Source organism: Lagenorhynchus albirostris, chromosome 1 (genome assembly GCF_949774975.1).
Source record: "Lagenorhynchus albirostris chromosome 1, mLagAlb1.1, whole genome shotgun sequence".
NCBI lineage: Eukaryota > Metazoa > Chordata > Mammalia > Artiodactyla > Delphinidae > Lagenorhynchus > Lagenorhynchus albirostris.
The window spans coordinates 25,827,488-25,848,752 of record NC_083095.1 but is presented as its reverse complement, the minus strand read 5'-3'; the positions used below and the strand labels follow the sequence as shown (position 1 = coordinate 25,848,752).

Sequence of the window (21,265 nt, the reverse complement as noted above, 5' to 3'; positions counted from 1 at the left end):
TCCCCGCCAGGCTCTCTGGGACGAAGGGTAGAGGGTTCAGTGCCACCCGGTGCCCGAGTCCAATCTTGCTGAAGTCGCTGCTTCCCCGGAGGACCGGGGGAGGGGTTGGCAGCCGAGAGAGGAGCTTCTCCCCTCTCAGCGTCGGCCGTTCCGCTGGCGTTAGCTGGGTTTGCACGGCCGGAGGGAGCCGCCGCGGCCACTGCTTCCAGGACGCCCGAGTGCAGAGGAGAGGAGCGCACGCACGCAGGCTCCCGCCGCCCCCAGGCCTGGCGGGCGCCCGGGCCCCCGCGGCTGGCGGCGCTCACGTTGGCTGTAGGGCGCTCGCGCGGCGCCTCGACCCGGGTCGCATCCCTTCCCGCTCGCACTCGCCCGGAATGTGGGGTTGTGATTGTTACTCTACGTTCCGGAGGCGCGGCTCGGCGCTCCCGCTCGCGCTGCGGCTCGCGCTGTCCCGGGCTCGGCCGCGCGGGATGCCGCCCAGGCGGAGCGCTGACGTCACCGCCATGCTCTGCACCAGTTCTCCCCCCTCCCCTTTACACTTCCTCTGTGGAGCCCACTTGTTGCTCGGGAAAAGCGCATGCGCGGCAGGGCGCCCAGATTCCTCCCAGTCGGCCCCTCCTCCGCGCCTCCGCCCTCCCCTCCCCCTTCGCTGTGTGTGTACAACAGCTGAGGCCCAGCGAGCTAATGCTGGAAGCCCAGGGTTGGGGGTGGAAATTAAACAGACTATGACCTTTCCTTTCTCCGCTCGGCTTTCCCAAGTTAAAACGCGTTTGAAAACCACAAGCGTCGTTTCCGATCCCGCTCCCCACCCCACTCCGAGCAGTGAATTTAAATGTCCTGTTTCAAGATTTTCGCTGTGAATTTCATAAGGGTATTAGCCATTACATCTGCAATCAAACCTCCCCCCCCCCCCCGGTATGAACGTCACATTCATTGCTACCACTGATGCCGAAGCACCTGCAAAATTAGCTGTTTTCCAGTCTTTCAGAAACTGCCTTTTCGCTTTGTTTTTGTGCCCTGGTCTCGGAACCTGAGCTTCAGCGACGGAGCTAAATGAATTCAGGGTGAGATACCCCTCCCCCAAGCCGTACTCTAAAAATTTTGGCTGAATGTCTAAAGAAGCTATGAGCACCCGGAGGCCTTTAAGGAAAACAGTCTACTGGCTGCGCACAGCTGCATTTGGGGGCAGGGAGGGGGAGGTGCTGGAGAGACCAAACAGGTGAGTGGTTTCTTCGGGATTGATAAAAGAAAGTGGGGGCAGCATTTAATAATGTTGATATATCTTTGTAAAGCACAGCCACAGTTTTCAAAGTTCTTTCTTGTGTGCTGTGATTTCATCCCATAGTGCCCCAGATGGCTGAGCAAGGCCCTGCTTTCTTTTCCGTTACAAGATCACCTCTCGTCATTAGTGTCTATTGCAGAACAGATATGTTGGTCAAAGGGCTAGTTGGGGCATTTCAACTGATTCTTTCAAATATTGGGCCTACTTTTTTTTTTTTTTTTCCATGAAGATTGAGCTAATCCTGGGCGAGGCTGGAGAGGGGTGGCAGTATAATGGAATTTCAGGTTCTGGAGCCTGGCACACTAGGTTGGAATTTCCTCTCTGTCACTTAATGGCTTTGTGACCTCGAGCTAGTTACTTACCCTAACATGACCTCTGTTTTCCACCTGTAAAATGGGATCAGAGCTCCCAACTTATTAGGACTGTTTGAGATTCCATTTTGTTTCTCGTTGTAACAGGAGGCAACTCACTGAGACTTGCTGTGGGCCAGGCACTGCTAGGTGGTTTACTTGCATCATCATTAAACTCAGTATTATCTGCAAGGTAGATTCTATTATTAACTCTGATTTACAAGCTCAGAAAACAAGGAGGTTAAATAACTTGCCCAGGGTCACACAGCCATTAGAGACAGAACTGGGATCTGAATCTAGTAAGTCTGCTTTGACAAGCTTAAGTTCTCAGAGGTGGTTTGGGGTGCTCAAATTTTCCATCAGCGCCCCCCCATTTGTTACAATACATACAATCTCACGTAAAGTGCTATGCAATTACATCTTCATAACCAACCCCGATGCTCCCCTTCCAAACAGATTGTGCCATTAGATTTTTCCATATACAGAAGTTGTGGATCTGCCACTGCCACAGACTGTAGCATAAATGCGCCATACAGTGTGTAGAACACAGTGTCAGGTTCACAGGAAGCCATCGGTAAGGGTTGGTTATTATGAGTGTTGATATTAATGTTGATACTATTGCTGGTTAACGTGTGGAAGTACTTTGCAAGTTGCATAGAATGTAAGGATCCCTACTCATCACTACTATTACTACTACTTGTAATAAAGTTCAGTTGAAGCAACAAGAAGTGTTTGTTTTATTTATTTAGTTGCACCGGTTCTATATTTGCAGCATGCGGGCTACATAGTTGTGGCATGCAAACTCCCAGTTGCAGCATGCATGTGGGATCTAGGTCCCAGACCGGGGATCGAACCCAGGCCCCCTGCATTAGGAGTGTGGAGTCTTCTCCACTGCACCACCAGGGAGGTAAGTCCCAAGAAGTATTTATTTTTATTTTGACACTTGACCTTCAGAACCTGTTTTCCGCATCCAGCCCTCCCCAGCACCCCTATTTCCCACTCATTCTGGGGCCCTAGGTGCAAAAGAAGGTGAGTTTTTAAGGATAGGGAGAAAGGGGGAAGGAAGAGCCCTAGGGAGCCCCTCTTTCATCTCAAAGCAGCCAGATTTCAGTTTTTGCAAAACAGTGAGCTCACTGTGCACTCCCCAACAATAATAAACTTTATCTGGCCGGCTGGCTCCCGGCAGTGATTCCTCTGTAAAGAGCTGCTGGGAGCATTGCCTCACCCTCCCAGACGTCAACCCTCTCCACACCACAGCTACCCTGGAGTGAGTCAAAACATAGGGCTAGGAAATGGAGTGACATTCCCACCAGCCTGGGGCTTGAGGCTGCTCAGCTCTGGCTTGGCTGGTTAATGTTTCTTTATATTAATATTTATTCAGTCTGTCCCTTTATTAAACCAGAAATACTGAAGAAAGCAACTTAGCCCCAACCCTCTACCCAGGCTGCTAGAGAAAGCAAGTCGGATTCTGTGTCATAGTGTTATATTTGGTATGCACACACATATGTCTCCATCTCCTTGTCTGTCTCTTGTCTTTGCTGTTACTAAAGGAGATATATATATATACACACACACACATACATGCTGGGTGTCTTCAGACACACAGTTAGAAATAAACATGCATTTAAACAAACTTCCATTACAGTCTCATAATCCTTTAATTTAAAAGGCATAGCTCTCTGGATATCCTTCCCCCTCAAAGAATCACCATCACTTGTGGTGATAAATTTCTTCTTAACTGCTTGTCTGAGATGGCTCCGTTTGGGGACGTGTCAGGGATTATGAGAGGCAAGAACACCAATATTTAGGAGATAAATTTCCCTTGGTGAATTCCATGTGACAATACTGCCTCCACAAAGGGAAGTAACTGAGCAAGGTGGGGGGGAGGGGGGCTTCAACCTAAGACACCAGGTGGAGAGACCCACAGATGGGACTGAACGCTGGCGGTGGGGTCTGGGGACTGGCAGAGTCAGGGATCAATCTGGCGCAGGGGGAATGCCTGCAATCTTCCCGAAGTTCCTTCCAACAGTTGCTCTCTCCACCCCCCACTCAGCTTGCCATCTGAGCTGGCATTCTCGGAGGACCCAGCTTTAAACTGGAGCAAAAGGTCAGCTCTCCACTTGGCCTTTCCGGAGGCCACAGCCCAGCGTTAGGGGTGAGAAGGTTGCAGCGGGCTCACGCACCTCGAAGCTCCCTGCAGTCTCCCTCCTGTCCTCCTCCCTCCCCGCCCCCGCCGGTTTGTGGCAGAGATGGGGGGGGAACTGCCCTGGCATCCTGCAGCCAGCTGGCTCGGCCTTCGAGGAGGCCAGGCTTGAACCTCCCGTCACCCCACTGCAACGTGTGGGCCAAGCTCTCAGGCAGGAGAAAGGCCTTTTTTGGTAACGCTCAAGCCCGCAGTAAGCAGGACCCGGTTCTTCGGCCCGCTAGAGACGCCTCGAAGTAGATGAAAAGAAACGTGTGGGCTGGGCCCTCCTCTGGCCTCTGCCAGGGCCCCCATCCCCACGCCAGGAACCCCCCGGGCGCTGTGGGCGTGGAGGAATCAAGTCAGCACTGTGATTTACACATTTACTCCCAGGCCGCTTCCGTGGCGGAAGTATTTGCCTTTTCCTAAAGGATTAATTCTGGTATTAAAAAAAAAAGGATTAATTTAGGCCAGGGCATACGGTTACGCAAGAGCCACTAGACCGTGAAATCCCAGGAACAACGTGATTCGCTAAGAACCCCCGGGGAGGGGAGGCTGCGACGCCCGCCAGGACCTGCCCAGCCTGGGGCGCGCGGGCAGCCGGGCGCTCCGTGCAAAATTGGGTGGAAGGGAAAGGAGGACGTAGCGGTTGGTGGTGGCACAGCGGCCGCTGCGAGCGATCAGATCTCCGACTGCTTTCTTCCTGAAGGGGCGGGGAGCAGGGAAGAGAAGAAAGGCGGGGGGAGTCGCGTCTGGTTCCTGCTTTCGCCGCTTCCTCTCCTAGCCAGCGTGCCAGGGCACGGGGGAGCCCAGCGCTGTCCTCAGCAAAAGCCGGTGTGTTTTTTCAAGTTCAAAAGTAAAGGAACCCTGGAATGAGTCTCCCAGGGACCAGGCCTAGCGGGAAAAAAGGGGAAGCGCCAGACAGGGGTGCTATTCACCGACCCGTTTGGGTTGAAACAAACACCCACACCCCAAGAAGTGGGGTAGTCGGGAAGGACTTGGAGGGCGAGAGTAGGCGGAGAGGCTGGCGGGTGGCCGTCAAGGCCACAGGTGCTCACACCCTCAGACCCTCCCGCCCCACCCCGCGTGCGTCTGGGCCTCAGCAGAGAGCCAGAGTACCAGCGGGTTCCTACCGGCCCCGCACCAGAGCTGGGGATTTCCACCGCCCGGCTTCGGAGACCCGTCGCCGCCGGCGCTTTCCTGCTGGGGCCGCCAGAAGGCGGGGCCTCGGAGCGGGAAGCCCTCCCTGCTGCCTCACTGTCCCTCGGTCAAGTCAGGTACAGGCGGGTAGCCATCACTGCTGTCCCTGGTTGGGGCGGATGGGCCAGAATCGCCAAGTATTTTGACTTGCCTTTCTTAGCTGGGCGGTTCAACTCGAAACCCAGGAGACAGGGAGGAAAAGAGGGCGCTTAGCATTGAGTACGTATTTACATTATGTTGTTCAGCTTGGACTTGGCCGACCCTAAATAGCTGTGTGACCTTGAGCAAATCACTTGGACTTCTGTTTCTTAATCTGTAAAATGGGAATAATTGCACTGCCTCATTGGTCTGTGTGGGAGATAAATATTATAATGTACTCAATAAAATGGAAGAGATTAGGAACAATATAATGACCAACATTTGTCTAGAGCTCCGAAGGGCATTCCCAGACATTATCTCACCAATCTGCACACCAGCCCTGTGAGGTAGGTGTTACTTTCATCACCCTCCTGTATAGGTGAGGAAAGCAGGTCCAGAGCTAGTCCGGAATTGTTGGAAACCAAGTTCTCTGGCTCTAAACTCAGCGTTCCTTCTTCTGTTCCACGGTGCTAGCCTTTTGGGGGGTGGGAGTGGAGGTGGGGGGTGTCCTAGCTGTCTGTAAGGAACTACAAGAAAGTAAAACTCCCACAGGAGTGGCAAGTGAAGAATGCCACTACTGTCCTAGTAGATGTGAGATTATGCATAAATTAGCACCAGTTTGGGGGGAGTTAAAATCAGTCACCATTCAGCTTTGAGCAAAATTGTGTAGCTATGATTCCCTGGCATCCCCTGAGACCTTCCTGGGTTTTCTATACCCTGGCCTTAGGCGGAGGTGATGGTGGAAAATCTGAAGCTCTAGAACATAGCAAAGCATCTAGGAACTCACTGAGTTACCCTTACTGAGGATAGCTACGTTTTGGAGGACCCCAGGCTGCATGATGAAAGGGAAGGAAGGAAGTGGAGAAGGTGCACTTTATGGTGGAAGTAGCCTCTTTCCAAAACCACAGATCACATCACACAAGTAACAAACTTTAGTTCTCAACGAATTCAGGTCCTACTGACTATGCACTCACACAATAAGTACCGTCCTGCACTTGGGCTGGGGGCCACTTGACTATGGCAGACTACCCCTCAAAGCAGTTCTAGCCCAGGAGAGGCATATACCCTGACAGGCAAGCCTGGCCTAGGTATCACTGGAGCCAGAAATCAAGGGAATAAGATAGACCTCAACCCTGAGCCATCTAGAGGACCACCATCTAGATAACCTGAACTTCCCTCTCTGGCCAGCCCCAGAGGATCCACGCCTGATGTGTCCCTATGAGTGTGAAGCTATTCTCATCACATTTTGTTTCAAAGCTGAAACTTGGGTGCCAGATGGCCTGGTGGGTTTCCATTTCCCAGCTCCTAATCTTGTGCCCTTCTGTTTGCCATTCATTAGGTTATTCAACTATTTAATTAGAGAGCACTTTCTCTCTCAGTCATAGGGATCTAATGATGAACCAAGCCAGATTGGCTCCAGCCCAGAATCTAGAAGCTTCCATTTCCTCCTAGGTGTCCTCGTTTCCTGAAGCAATAGCCCCAAAGCCATCAGAAACAGTGTTCGTACAACACTCCCACCAGCCACATGACTGACTTAGAGCGATCTGCTTATTCTCTCTGAGCCTCAGTTTCCTCACCTGTCAAGTGTTGATATTAAAACCTGTTTTCCTTACTTCAGGGGCTTGCAGTGAAAATCTGTATGTTAATACCTAGGGGTGTAGAAAGGCAAGTGATTGTCAGGAGTCTCCTTTCCAGCGTGAAGCCTTTCTAGGTAAAATAGCTGGAAAAATGCAGGGCTGATCCACACTCTTCCTCGTGCCTTCAGTGGGTTTCCTCCCGGCCAGCCCAGCATCTCTGTTTTTCTGGGCTGAGGACAATCAAACAAATAGTGACTGCCTCTGGACCTAAGAGCCAGAGGGAGACAATAGCAAGGTAGGCTGTCTGCTCCTCTCTCCTGGACGGACGAGGACTTCCCATCCCCGTCCCGCAGCAGTTGGATTTATTCGGGGCTTTTACTGTTCTGTTTTGGTCAATTTGGAATGAAAAGAGGCAATGACCTCTTCTTTAAAAAAACAGAACTAGGCAGGAAGTGTGCTGGGCCTGAGTGGCAGGGACTAAGGGTGTAATTACAGGTTTTTTTGTTCAGCATTTTCATGTAATTAAATCCAAAGGAAAGCGAGCCTGGCGAGGCTGCTTGGATGCAAGGAAGACAAGAGAGGTGTGTGTGTGGGACGGGTAGAAGAGGCAGGTGAGAAAAGGGTTTGCTTTTCAGGCTGAGAAGAAGCGGGTTTCTCGCCTTTATTAATATTTTTACACTCCTTTTCCAAAAGGTAGCCGATTATTCATCTTTTATTCGGTGCCACTGCACTCTCCTCGGTGATATTTCCCAGCCGCGCGCAGCGTTCTCGGCACTGATTTCCCTTCAACCGTAGACTCTCCCCCTCCCCACTTTTTCATATCGCCGCTTTCTGCCTGGTTGCCCACACAATAAACCCACGGCAAAATCCACAGCTAGTGTTCTTGCCTACGGAGTTTCCATACCAGCGACCTCTGACGCCGCGAAATAGTCCCTCCTTTTGTTTTGAACATCTTCTGGCTTTCCCTGTGCAGCTTTACGGTACTTCGACCACCACCGCCCCACCCAACCTTCCCCGCGGCGGCCTCGGTTTCTCCGGTGAGCCGCTCTCAGCACAGGAGCCCCAGGTGTGCCACGCCGGAGCATCCGAAATGGGTCTGAAGCCTTGGGGCACGCCGGCTCCCCTCCCCTCTCCAGCCCCTGCCCGAGCCCTCTGACGTTTCCTGGACGCTGTGAACCGGCAGCAAGAATGGATCCACTCTACTCACATTTTTAAGGCCAGGAAACCTGACCCACCCCAAAACCACGCGCTCCAAAGGAAGGGCAATTGCATTCTCCGGGAGGGCGGGCCTGGAGAGCCCCCTCCTCTCCTTCTCCTCCTCCCGCAGCCCCACCAACAAGGCCCGGAGAATACCGCCCGCCCACCCCTTAACGCCACCTTCACCTACTCTTCCCAAGAACAGATTGTTTATCAGAACGGGCAGCCAAGAACCCTACTCCTGTTTCTGGCCTCTGCCAGACATTAATCACACTTGGGAAAGTCAAGAACTTAACTGTGTGGGGCGGGGCAGAGGGGGGGGCGAGTGGGGAGGGTAGTTAAAAGGAAAGACCAATAATTTTGACATTTGACAAACTGACCAAATTGGTGCTACCTTTCCCCTCCTTTATTTTAAAATGTCAGCGCAGAGGACTGAATTATATTCCATTATATTCCATATATTCCATTCCCACTGCCTCTACCCCCCATATTTCCCCTCCTTCATGTTTGATGCTTTAATAGTACTGACTGGCTTTTAATTCTGATTAATATTCTCAGGTGTGTGTGTGTGTGTGTGTGTGTGTGTGTGTGTGTGTGTGTGTGTGTGTGTGTGTGTGTGTGTGTGTGTGTGTGTGTGTGGCTGGAAAGACACATTCACAAACCTGACCACCTGGCAGATCCCCCCTTTTCATCCTTCCCTTTGAAATGACATCTAGATGGACTGTGGGGGGGTTGAAGAGAGGAGGCATGGAAAAAAGGGGAGGGGGACGCAATTTATGTGCTTTTCTAAGGCAGCTAGTAAAATTCCTAGGGGAGAACAAATGCCAAAATTGACTGTCTTGGTGTGTTTTAGACCAGATCATCAGGGTGAATCACATCAGGACTTTGCACTGGACCTGCAGCCTGCAAGCCAGGGACGGGCACACAAAACATCCCTGCGGCTGGGAGGTATCCTTCTGAAGGAGGCAGAGATAGATATTTGCTGTTGCCAGGTTCTTCTCCACCAGGATTTTTTCTCAAATTCATTGCAAGATGGATTTAAAAAAACAGTCTTGATAAAGAAAAACCAGGGGGGCTTCCCTGGTGGCACAGTGGTTGGGAGTCTGCCTGCCAGTGCAGGGGACACGGGTTCGAGCCCTGGTCTGGGAGGATCCCACATGCCGCGGAGCAACTGAGCCTTTGCGCCACAACTGCTGAGCCCGCATGCCTAGAGCCCGTGCTCCGTAACGGGAGAGGCCACCACAATGAGAGGCCTGTGCACTGCAACGAAGAGTAGCCTTCGCTCGCCGCAAGTACAGAAAGCCCGTGAGCAGCAACGAAGATCCAACGCAGCCCACCCCCCTCAAAACCCCCCCCAAAAAAAAAACAGGGATAGAAAATGCCCCATAAAACATGGCCCCCAAAGGGAAGGTGCAAAACCCATTTAATCCAAGATATAGATATCTCCACCCTGGATTTTTTTTTCCTTTGCTTTACAACTCTGCAGACATCAGGTTAGCAAAAGGTAATAAATAGTCCTTGCACAGCAAGGTCTGGACTAGTGAAAACAGTTTACTGAAATTAATGGGCCTCGTTTGAACCAAAACCTCCACTTTGGAATTAATGCCAGACATAGTTTTCCTGAACTCTTTCCAACCGCCTAAGCAGCAGACAATTTTCATTCTATTTGTGCTGGAAAATAAAGCCCGGGCCCTTGATCTTAGTGTAGATTATGATTTAAAAAAAAATATTTAGCACAGTGAACGCTATTCCAATTTCCAGTTTCTGCTGGTAGAAACCCTTGTGCTCTGGGCTGTGCTTGACAGAAGTTATCTGGTAAACTTTCCATTGAAAACCATCTCCGAGCTCTCTCCCCATCGGTGGCCTCAGAGCTCTCACCACGACACCCGAGAGATTCAAGGAAAGCTCCAGAAACAGACTCGTTCTCAATAACAACCCTTTTCCCCAGGGCTCTTGGAAAGGCTGGATCTGAACAACACTGCCTGCATGACCTCAATTCCCCACCCAAAAGGAAGCTCCAAAGCACCCAACCGAACCCCCCACCCCCCGCCGCCCTGGCCCCGGAACTCAGGGTGTCTACAGTTCTGAAGCTGCTTTTATTTTTATTAATGTATTTTTAAGGCTGAAAGGCACACACGCACACACCCCACATAGGTTCACACCCAGTGGTTCTGGCAGGTACAGCGGAGACCCGGTGCCCCGGCTGTCAGTGTCTGATCCCAGCCGGCCCTCCCTCCCCCAATTATTAATAAAAGCCCTGTCATGGGTAGCCGGCGTTCTGGTTTTCATTGTACAGTCTGCACTGGTGACACAGGACATGTGGAAAATTTTGAGAGCACTGCGGTGAATGGCGTGGAGGGGGAGCGTGAGCGGGGGGAGGGGAGGGAGGGGAGCGAGTTACTTTTTAGCTTCCGCTAAGTACTTGGCAGCTCGCCAGACCCGGAGGATTCTGGGAAACGAAAGCCTCCCCAGTATAAACCGCCAGCTTTAAGCAGCCCTGACAGTTATGCTCCTTCCAAACTTGGCAGCCGTTCAAAGTGTTCTTTCATTTGAAATGCTGGAAGCCTGCCATGTGCAATGCAGATTTGCTGTGCCTGTGCGCAGAAGGAACTGATAAATGCCGTTGCGGTTGCCATGGGGACAGGAGGCTATCAGAATGGCCTTGTGATCCGCAGCCTCTCAGCTCGGCAGGCTCTCGCTCTGCCTCCCGCCCCTCCTCCCTCTAGTCAGTGAGATGGTGAAATAAATGTTCTGGAAAAAGATTAACCCTCCCCGCTCCGGTGCCGAAGCCGAAGCGGAGATTAACCCCTAGGCACTTCCCTGGCCTTAAATGCCAACCGGGACCACCGGCCTCGGCACCGTCCTTGGGCAGGTCACCAAACTCCCCACCAGCCACCCAAGCAATCCCCTCCCCAAGCCCTGCTTCCCGCTCCCTGGGGGCTCTCACAAAGCTGTGTTTTTAATAGAGCTTTTCAGTAAGCCCAAGTCTAAGTCTTTGAGTCATCACAACCCGGATGTAAACACGGCAGCCCTACATTCTGCACAGTTTGCATGTATTTTATCTTTTTAATAATATTTAGCTGGCAACTTAAAACAGCAAGAATGCCAGATATTTTAGCCAGCAACTTACATCATACATCATCCATCTTGGGGAGAGTGGCTGCCTGTCCTTCCCTTGTTCTCTCCCTACCCTGAGACCTCAGGAAATCTAGGTCTTTCTGAAGGCACGGTATTGCAGCAACCGAGTCCCTTAGAACCATGGGCTTTAGAATGAGCATGACATCACCCTGGGCAACAACAGAGGATACGTTCCTGTCTGAGACAAGACATCGGGTGATTGGAGGTGAAACAGGTCTTTCATTTACGCTGAGTGTTAGGGTGTGCCTGTCTGGATGGCTGGCCGCTCCCCCTCCCCCCGCCCCCGCCCCCATCCCCACCCCCCGCCCATTTTGCACAAGCTGCTATTTGAAATACAGTCTGATTCAATGTACAGAAACAAAATAGCACACTCAGATTTGGTACATGTTCAGGTCTATAATGCCAACTCTCCGGGTGGCCTGTTTAATGGGGGGAAAAAATGAAATACTCCATTCCAGCCAAGGCCTGTGGAGGCCAAGGAGGTTTAGCGATTTATTTACATTGAGCAGTATTCCCTCTCAACCCAACTCGCTATTTCCTGAAGGTTTCCTGAACCTAAACCTTCGTTAACATCCCAGGAAGAGAACATATTTTTCCTGTGGCTTTCAATATTTTCTGCTAAATATATTTCAGCACAGTGTTTATCTAGGGTTTCAGCTTTCAGACCTTTATGTACTTTTGACACCTTGAGGCTGTTCCACTGAAAAATGGTATATGTTTATTAAAGAGGACTTTATGTGCTGGGCGTTAGGCAGCAGGAATTTCTGTTGGGTCTGTCTGTATAATGAAGGCTTCAGGATAAGATCCAAGTCAGAGGCCTGTTTGGTTTGTGAAGCCCTTTTGACAAAGTGGGCTCCACATAGCTCACTCAGACCCTTGAATACCACAGAAGGTTGAACCAAATGAGGTATTTCTTCATACGTGCACGGCTGACACGGAGGCCGGCCGGCCGGGAGAAAGACGGAAAATGCCCCGGCTTCCTGGGGCTAAACTGCAGTGTCTTTTAACCCGCCTCTCTCTGGGTGTCTGCTTACGATTGTCATGGCAGTTCTGGCCAGGGCATTCTGTTTCGCTGGAATTTCCTTACTTCGAGGAGCCCCTTCCAAATAAATATATTAATCAATAAAAACCATCTGCTTCACCTTGCCAGCAGGCGCAGAGCTGGCTGGGTTAGTGCTGAACGTGATTTTTAGGAGCAGTTGGCTCTTGAGATGTTTCCAGGTGGTTTTTGGCTTGGAATTAAACAGGAGTTGGAGGCAATAATCAGGTGATTGAGAAAGTCCCTCTCTCTGCCCCATCGTCACCCCCATACCACCCTCTACTCGGCCCCCACCTTCCCCAGAAAATCCAGGCACCTGAGTTTTTGGCTCTCACAGCTGCTGAGCTCTGGCAAGCCAAAAGCATATTTTGTGGTGGTGATTTCTTTCTCAGGTTGACCGGCGTGTTTCTGCACTGAGCGCAAGGGCTGTTTCCTGACTATGTGCGTGAATCGGAGGCTGGATTTTTCATCTAGGGCTTCTGATAACAGTTTTAAGCTGGAAGGAACAAAGAAGATCATGATGAACCCCTATCATCAGGGTCCAAAGATAAAGAATCTATCCAAAGAGCCGGCTGCATAGAGCTCAGATGTACGATGTTGCGCTTTAGCCATGCCCAGAGCAGCCCGTGCCCCCAGAAGGGGGTTCCCGCACTCACACTTCAGACACTGTCCCCCACCTTCCTCCCTCCCTCTCTCTCTCTCTCAGTGTCCTTGTGGTGTCTGCTTCTTTGTTGCCTTCAAAAGTTCTTCCTTTTTTCAACCTTCCTCTCCCAAATGGGAGGATCCGAAAAAGCCATTTTGGGGCCCTTGAATGTCTTTCCAGATGGAGGCATGCCCTGAGATTCAAAACAGCCTAGACACTACCCAGTTCTGCCCATTACAGCGAGATGACGAGAGAGGGGAGTCGGTGGTGTGGCCCCCTCAGTCCCAGGGCCTGAGGAGCCAGCTTCCCAGAAGTCCATAGATTAGGAAGGTCTGCTTCAGGGGCTGCCAGGGAACAACTCCCTTTTGTTTTGCTGGCTAGCATGTGACCAGAATGCTGCCAGCTAATTTTAACCCCACCAAAGTACTGCTGGAAAAAAAATAAAAATACAGCAACAACCAGAAAAATGGTCTTGCCTCTGGAGAGAGAAATGCTGTGTGCTGGATAAAAGCTTTTTCAGCCTGTGTTCCTTCCTGTTTCAGTTTCCAAACTTGCATTATCGGTAACCTGAAAAATGATGAGTTTCACCAAATTCCTGGATATTGCACAAGAGGACAATGAGACTATTTCGGGTGCTGTGAGTGTGTCTGGCACAGACCCTGGAAGCCATTGTTTTCGGGAGGGAGCCGATTTCTGGTTTCCTGGTGCTTTCCTTCTAGGGTCTCAAAGCCCCGAAGGGTACTGGGGGTGGGGGGTGCTCTCCATGGCAACCACGCAGGCTGCACTCTGAAAGGACCTGGATGGGAAGTGGGTGGTTAGGCTAGGCGGGGTGGGGGGTGGGGGTAGCAGTGGCAGTGGTGGCCTTGGAGGTGTTAAAAGGTAGACGGTAGGGAGTGTTTGAAGTGGGACAGCAGGAGAAGGAAGAATTGGAGAGAAGGAAGCTTTCACAATAGCTGGGTGCCCCCCCCCCCCCGGAACATAGGCCACCAGCTCTCCTACTAAATTTCCATATCCGTTTTCAGTACCAGGAATTAATGGAGGACTTCAGGGAGGTTCTCACCGTGGATACTGGGTTCTCAAAGCATTTCCATGGTGGTTAATTGTCGCTGTCCGGCTGGGTGGCCGATGAAGCTGGGGAAAAGGTACAGAATCCCAGGAGCCAAGAAAGGAAGAGGTTAGGATAAGACAGAGTGTAGCTCGCAGCTACTGCCGGCTCTTCTAAAACCAGGTAGCGCCATGGGCGATCGTTAATCTGAGGGTCTGCAGCGCAGTCCCAGAAGATAATATGACGGCAAAGAGACTGAGGGGAAAGACCCCAGTTAAGGCTGCAGCACTCCTGGCAACCAGGTCGGCTTGGTGGCATTTGTCCTAACAGCGGCTGAGGGCTTCAGCTGCCTAAAAAGCCATTTGCTCAGGCTTGCCCTGTCTGGCAACTTGTATGCATTTAAAGGATCCTTGCTGGTTTCTGAGGCACCCCCTCTACCCCCGAATCCTCCGGCAGACACCGTCTTCCGAAGACTAGGGAAGCTCCTGGGAGACATTCACCCCATCGTCTGCCTCTAAGCTACTGCTATAACCTTCCCACAGCAGTCAGGATCAGCTGGCAGATCCCTAAATTAAGGTTCTGATTACTCTGTTGTTCCAGAGGCTTGTTTTGAGCAAGATGCTGTGCTTTAATTAAAAAGATGAGCGCTCATGAGTAAGTGAAAATATTTTCGACGCTTCACAAATATGTTTGACTTTCATTTTCTTGCATGTCACAGTCGGGGTGGGGGGGTCAGGCTGGTCAGCACTTTTATCCATGAGGCCAATAAAAACCTTTCCTGTTAGCTAACAGCTGGCTCTTTGCACAGCAGAATTGTAAAGGGGGTTCGAAGTCCGGAATCTGTTCCTTGGGCGTCTCTGTTTGCAGATTTCCGCCAGCATTCAGGTGTCATTAGGACACATTTCTCATTTACCTTTGCAGCCAGAGATTCCGAAATGTTTCCTAACAGCAGCGCCACAGCTGGAATGCAGCTGCTGCAGGGTGGAGCCAACACAAACTCCTTGTGGGTCAGCCGGGTGAGGGAGGGCAAGGAATCTTGGAAGGTTGGGAAAGTCCTTCTTTCTAAAGCCAGAGCTCAGGAATGAGTGGGGCCTCTGGTGTGAAAGCTTTCCAGATGGGGGAAGGAAGGGTAAGTTTTTGCCCTCTGGGTAGATTCCAAAAAATCGCTTTGGGGAGGCCAACTATTTTGAAACTGCCTTTAAAGCAAACAGCACAAATGTTTATATTGACCTGGAAAACCCTTCCTTTTTCCTTTCCCTACAATCCAAGTCTGTTCCCTTGAATATTAATCAACAGGAACGTTTGCCCAAGCTTTTCTCCTCCCCCACCTCTTTTATTATTATTATCTTTGGTTCAAAAAACTTTTGGAAGCTTTTCCAGGCTGGAGCTATAGAATGCTTCCAGGAAAATGCATAAGGAGTGTCTGTATTTTGTGTTTCTCTGGAGGGGGCTAACCGTGTTTTTCAGAGAGACTGAGCTGGGGGCAGCCAGGTCTTGTGCAAGAGGCCAGCCAAGCAAAAGGGCAGACGGTACCAGAAAGATCTGTGCACATCCAAAAGCACTGAAACGAAGGTACGGTTTAGCTGGCCCGCCTGTTCTCTTCTTTCAGTCTTTTATTACCGCAGCTGCCTCAATGTCAGTTTGTGCGAGAAGCACCCCATCTCCAGTAGATGACCTGAGAACAGCTGGGTGTCAGGGTTTGAACTTCATTCTCAAGTTAACAGCACTTGTCATTTCTGCCTAAAGAACACTTGGAAATTTAGCTGGAAAGGTGCAGGAGGTCAATACTCACCCAGCAGGCAGGGATCCCACCCAGGCATGGAATGTAATGGGCATAAGGTGTCCTGGGGCTCTTGCTGCCAAGGGTGGTGTCAACCTCCAGCCCATGCCAGCACAGCTCCCCTTGGGCCCAGAAACACAAACACAGCTGCATGCATGCACGTCTCGGAAACATCTGTACACAAAACCAGAAAGCGCATACGTGAGGCCCGAGGGCGACGGGGACTCACAGGACCCCTCACTGGTAGTCACAGCTCTTGAAAGCAAAGGTAGCGGGGCTTTCCTGGAAATACACTCCATTTAGGCTGGTTCATGAGAAAAGGAGCAGAAATAGCTCCATAGGAGGGCCGCCCAAAATGAGGGCAGAGCTGCCCCAGCCACTCTCCAGTGCAAAGGCTGCTTCCTCCTGGGTCATCCCCTGTGTCTGTGAGGGCCCAGAGACCTCAGGAGAGGAAGGGGCAAGCAGGGGTCTGCAGTGCTGGAAACTAGAGGACACAGCTTCTGGCTCTCCTCGGCCCATGAGCTTGAAGACTATTTACCAGTAACACTGTCATGGTTCCTGCAATAGAATCTCTTTCTTTTCCGCCCAAGGGACACAGTGACTCCAGAAGGCATCTCACCCCGCAGCGGGTTGGGAAGGTGCTTAACAGCCCAGACTTTGGAATATTAATAACAACGATGATAGGCACAGCTAATATTCATTGGGAGGCTCTTCTGTGTCTGGCATTGTGCTGAGAGTTTTAATGCATTCTCTATTCTAAGCCACACCTAATGAAGGGGTTCCGTTATTTTCCCCACTGTATAGATAAAGAAAAGGAAGCTCAGAGAGGTTAAGCAACCTGTCCCAGGACACACAGCTAGTAAGTGATGGCTGCAGTTAGAACTCAGGGTTGCCTTACTCTAGAGCAGCGGTCCCCTACCTTTTTGGCACCAGGGACTAGTTTCCTGGAAGACAATTTTTCCACGGCCAGAGGGAGGGGTGGGGTGGTGGTTCCGGCGGTAACGCAGCGAGCGATGGGGAGCGGCAGATGAAGCTTCACTTGCTGCCCGCCACTCACCTCCTGCTGTGCGGCCCGGTTCCTAACAGGCCGTGGACCACTACCGGTCCTCGGCCCGGGGGTTGGGTGCCCCTGCTCTAGAGTCCTTATCAGACAGACCTGAGTTTGAATCGTAAGTTGGCTTTGTGTGATTGTGTGGCCCGTGCCAACCTCCAGGTTCCTTCCCTGTTCCCATAAATTAAACACATCAAATACTGGCAATTTCATGTAATTTAGCCTAAACCTTCTTTATTAGATTGTTGTAAGTATTAAATAAGATAATGTATATAGAGTACTTAGCAGAGTGCCTAGAATATGGTAAACACTCAGTGCTACCTTTTAGTAACAATCTCAGAGTCAGTATGTTTGTTCTGTATGGATACATTCATCAAGTTATTCATAGTCTCTGTGGGTTTTCTCAAGCCCTTGGAAGGTCCGGCACAACCCTGTGTGGCACATTGGACCCCAAGGACAGCTGGACGCTGTGCTGATGAGGGGAGAACTCCTTCTCGTTGCTCCTCTGTGACTGAACTTGTGTCGGGATCCACACGTCTGGAGCACGCATCTATGTCTTAGCCGTTGATTCCTCTCTTCCATGTTGCCTAATCACGTTCACTTGGGTTCATTAGGGGTTCCAAGGTCTTCAAAATCATTCAAATCTGATTGCTTTACTTTCCTGCTTAAAAATCTTCCAGGTGCCTAACAGAATCAAGACAAACTCCTTAGTTTGGAACACGAGGCCCCTGGAAAACTGCCTCCCACCCGCCTTTCTGTCTCTTCCTGCCCCGTGCCTTTTGCAGGGCTCTTTTCTCTGCCTAGAAAGAATGCTTTCCCCTCTTCTTCTTTGAGCAAACTTCTGTGTATCTTTCAAAACCCAACTCAGTTTTTACCTTTCCTGTGAAAGGTAAAAACTTTACCTTTCCTGGTCTCCCACATTTCCCTGCTCTTACTTCAATGACAGTCTGCATGTATCACAAAGAACTATAGTTATCTGTTCGTACAACTCCCCCACTGGGGACTCATGAAGTTCAAGTCTAGGGCTTACCCTTCTATCCCCAAGTCACCTAGAAGGCCCTAAATAAATGCTAATAAATACATACCTTAATGTAAACTCTTATGACATAATTTTATTGGCAGTAAAATAATATATGAGTGTATCTGTATATTATTTATACCCTCCCTTGTTTCAGCAAGAATTTGAAGTAGATGTGCATATAACAGTCTTTCTTACTCACAAGCAGATGTAGAATAGTGCGTGGTGCGTCCTACAGTAGAAAGAGCTAGGACTTTAGAGTCAAACAGTTCTGGGTTCAGATCCTAACTTGGCCTCTTACTGTGACTTTAAGTCATTGCTTCATCTCTCTTAGCTTCAGTTTTCCCATCTGTAAAATGGAGATAACAGTAATGACCTGTGTGGCAGACATTGTTGATTACCACCCAATAGTCACTCCTGCTTTCTTCCTTAGTGCCCTAAATTTTTTTTTCAGGAATCCACTCCCTCTTCCTCACGCCCAGGGTGGGAAAGGGGGAAATCCTGATGAGTCTAAACAAATCTTGGTATAATGTTCCCCTTGCCAGTGATTCTTTTTGGGATGGATCTGTGACTCAGTTCTGGTCAATGAGATGTAGGGAGGGATCTTTGAGAGGTTTGTCTAGAGAGTTGTTCTAGGAAATATTCCCCTCCTCTTAAAACATGAAAGAAACAGTTGTCCTTCTGCAGCTGGACGTTATGTCTGGAGTGATGGCTGGGGCCACAGCAGCCATCTTGTTGTGATGAAGGCAACTACTCAGAGAGTCAAGCCAACATACTAAAGACGACGGAATGGAATCGTGGAAAGAACTGGGGTCCTGGTGCCACATTCAGCACCTAGAGCCACCCATCTCTGGACTTTTTCCTGAGATCATCAGTTCCTTCACTGTTCAGTGAGGGACCCCTAGCCCAATCCAGTAATGTTAAGGTAGCTGTTACTTGCAGCTAAAAGGATTCTAACAGATCAACTTCATGGAGTTACGGTGATGACTAAATAAAATAAAGTTGATAAAGTATCTAACACAGTGCCTGGCACGTTTGGTTCTTAACAAAGATTAAAGACCTTCCTGCTGAGACATTCTGAGGTGAATGCATGAATGACCCCAAAGACGTGGCAGATGGTAACGCAGTAGGGTTTAAAGCAGTGCAGAGGTGGGTGGGTACTGGAATGACAACGAAGATGATGATGAGAGTGAAATTTAAACATTATGTTAGGAAGTGTCCTGATGGAGCTTCTTGGGGCTGTAACTGTGGTTTTCCTTTGTACTTCTCAGGCCTCCTCTTACTCCGGTCAGAGTTAAACACTGCACAACACAGGCTTTTCTAATTGTGGGCAGCCACACTTGTGCAATCGGGGTGGTCCCTGATTACCCTGGGGCATGGAAGCCCTGCTCCGGGATGAAGCCTAGAGTGTAATTTGTAGCTCCAGGAGGAGCCAAGATTCGGAAGCAGAACTAACATACCCACGCCACGTAGAACATGGTCTACCACTGACAAAAGGCACAACACCCCTCCCTTCAAGAATGTCCAGGGAGGCCCCGCAGACTCCTGCAGCTTGAAAGGCCTGCCTTTGGGGGCCTTGGGGCCGGGCGTCCCACCTAGCTTTTGGCCGGCTAACCAGGCCAGAGTTTTCCTCCACTCCAGTGTGTGGAGCGCTCAGCCACACCAGTGTCTGCCAGACTTATGTCCGCCCGTCTGCGTGGGCGGCCCTGGCAGCAGGGTACGGAGCAGGGTTTGTGCGAGGACACTGTGGCCCCCGCAGCAGGGTTACGGGGGAGGCAGTGTCACCTCAGGGGCAAGCCAGGAGGGAACCTGGAGGAGGTGGGGAGCAGAAAGCTGCACACCCAAGGCATCCTCGGCCCCCTTTTCGAAGGCCCTCTTCCCCTTAGAAGCCGGTTCCAGGCCCCCTTTCCCTCCAGCTGCCCTCTGGCTGTTTTCTTCCTGCTGGGCCCCTCCCCTGCCCAGCCAAGTTCAGCACGGCCCTGCTTCCTGGCACTGACATTCATTCTGTCCACCAAATATTTATTTAGACTATTCTATGCAAGATGCCATATTCCTGCTAGCGACTGGGGGGGTGAGAGAGATACAAAGAACAGCAAGATTAGACTAGAAAGGACTAATCCTAGTCCTTAGTCTAGAAAGGACTAGAATGGACCTCAAAATGGTTTTCACACTTCTCTCGGCCTCAGAATCTTCCCCCACTCCCCCTCACAAAAACCCAAGTATTTAAGAAAGAAAAAAAGCAAGATTGCTGCAGCTGAATCTGGAGCAGGGCCCTATCCACTCTGGTCAGAGGCTGACTCCATGGACAGAGTCTGAGAAGTCCTGATCTAGACCAGAGGGGAAACTGAGGCCCAGGGAAGTGACCTCCCTGAGACATACTGCAAGTTAGCAGCTCAGCCAAGTTCAAATTCAGGTGTCTGAGTGCCTGGCCCAGTGCGTTATCCATTGTACTGCCCTACCCCTTGGCACTTGTCTCAAAGATCCACTGGAGAGAAGAGGCAAGTCAACACAGAATAGAATGCATGTGCTACAGGCCAGTTAAAGAGCGATGGTTCCAACACAGGGAGAGAAGCCCTCATGGCAGAGGGGCAGGAGGCCGGGCCTCGATCGACATGGGCAGGGTTTGACATGGCAGGGATGTGGTGGGCAGTTGGGTAGTGGGAAAGAGGCAATTCCAGGCCCCAAATAACGTGGTCACCTAAAGCCTGAAGAAAGCCTGGCAGCTCAGAGACCTGGGTTCCAGCCCTGGCTCTGCCATTACAAGCTGGGTGACCTTGGACCAGTGGCCTCCCCTCTCTGGGTTTGTTTCCTTGCATGTAAAATGGCAGAGGGGGTGAGCTAGCTTGTCCACTGTGACATGCTTTGATGCTTTCTCCCCTCCCATGAGGCTGGCCCTCCCCTCCCCACCATCACTACCAACGTCACCACCCAGGACACTCGCCAGTGTGTGCCAGGTGGCTGGAATTGACACCAAGAGGAAGTGTCCCTGGGTGCTCCATCAGAGCAGCACGGAGCTGGCAGACCTGCTCAAGGGGCCCGCCCAGAGCTTTGGAGAACAGTGACAAAACACGAGGAGGCTGGAACCCAGGCAGAACTGGGGCAAGAAACATTCCTCTTCTGGGAAGGGTTCTTTCTAATCCAGTCCTCTCTGAAGGCCCAGGCCTCAGCCAGTGCCCCCCATCGCCACCCCACGCCCACCACCTTGGAGCAGAAAGGGGAGGTCTCAAGGGTAGCCACTTAGCCCCAAACCTCAGTATTCTTGCTTTTAAAATGAGGTGAAAATAGAGACTTAGTATTTTTTAAAAATAATTTTTTTAAACATTCTTTTTTAAAAAATTTATTTTATTTCTTTATTTTTGGCTACGTTGGGTCTTTGTTGCTGCATGCAGGCTTTCTCTAGTCGTGGCGAGCAGGGTCTACTCTTCGCTGTGGTGCACAGGCTTCTCATTGTGGTGGCTTCTCTTGTTGCAGAGCACGGGCTCTAGGTGCACAGGCTTCAGTAGTTGTGGCACGTGGGCTCAGTAGTTGTGGCATGTGGGCTCTAGAGCACAGGCCCAGTAGTTGTGGTGCATGGGCTTAGTGGCTCCGCGGCATGTGGGATCTTCCCAGACCAGGGCTCGAACCC

The 21,265-nt window shown here is 50.8% G+C and overlaps 1 protein-coding gene across 1 annotated transcript in view; it reads left to right on the top strand.

Moving 5' to 3' along the window:
* The window catches only part of CIPC (CLOCK interacting pacemaker), a 71,942-nt gene that overhangs the window by 744 nt on the left and 49,933 nt on the right, over positions 1 to 21,265 (top strand). The window lies entirely within an intron of this gene.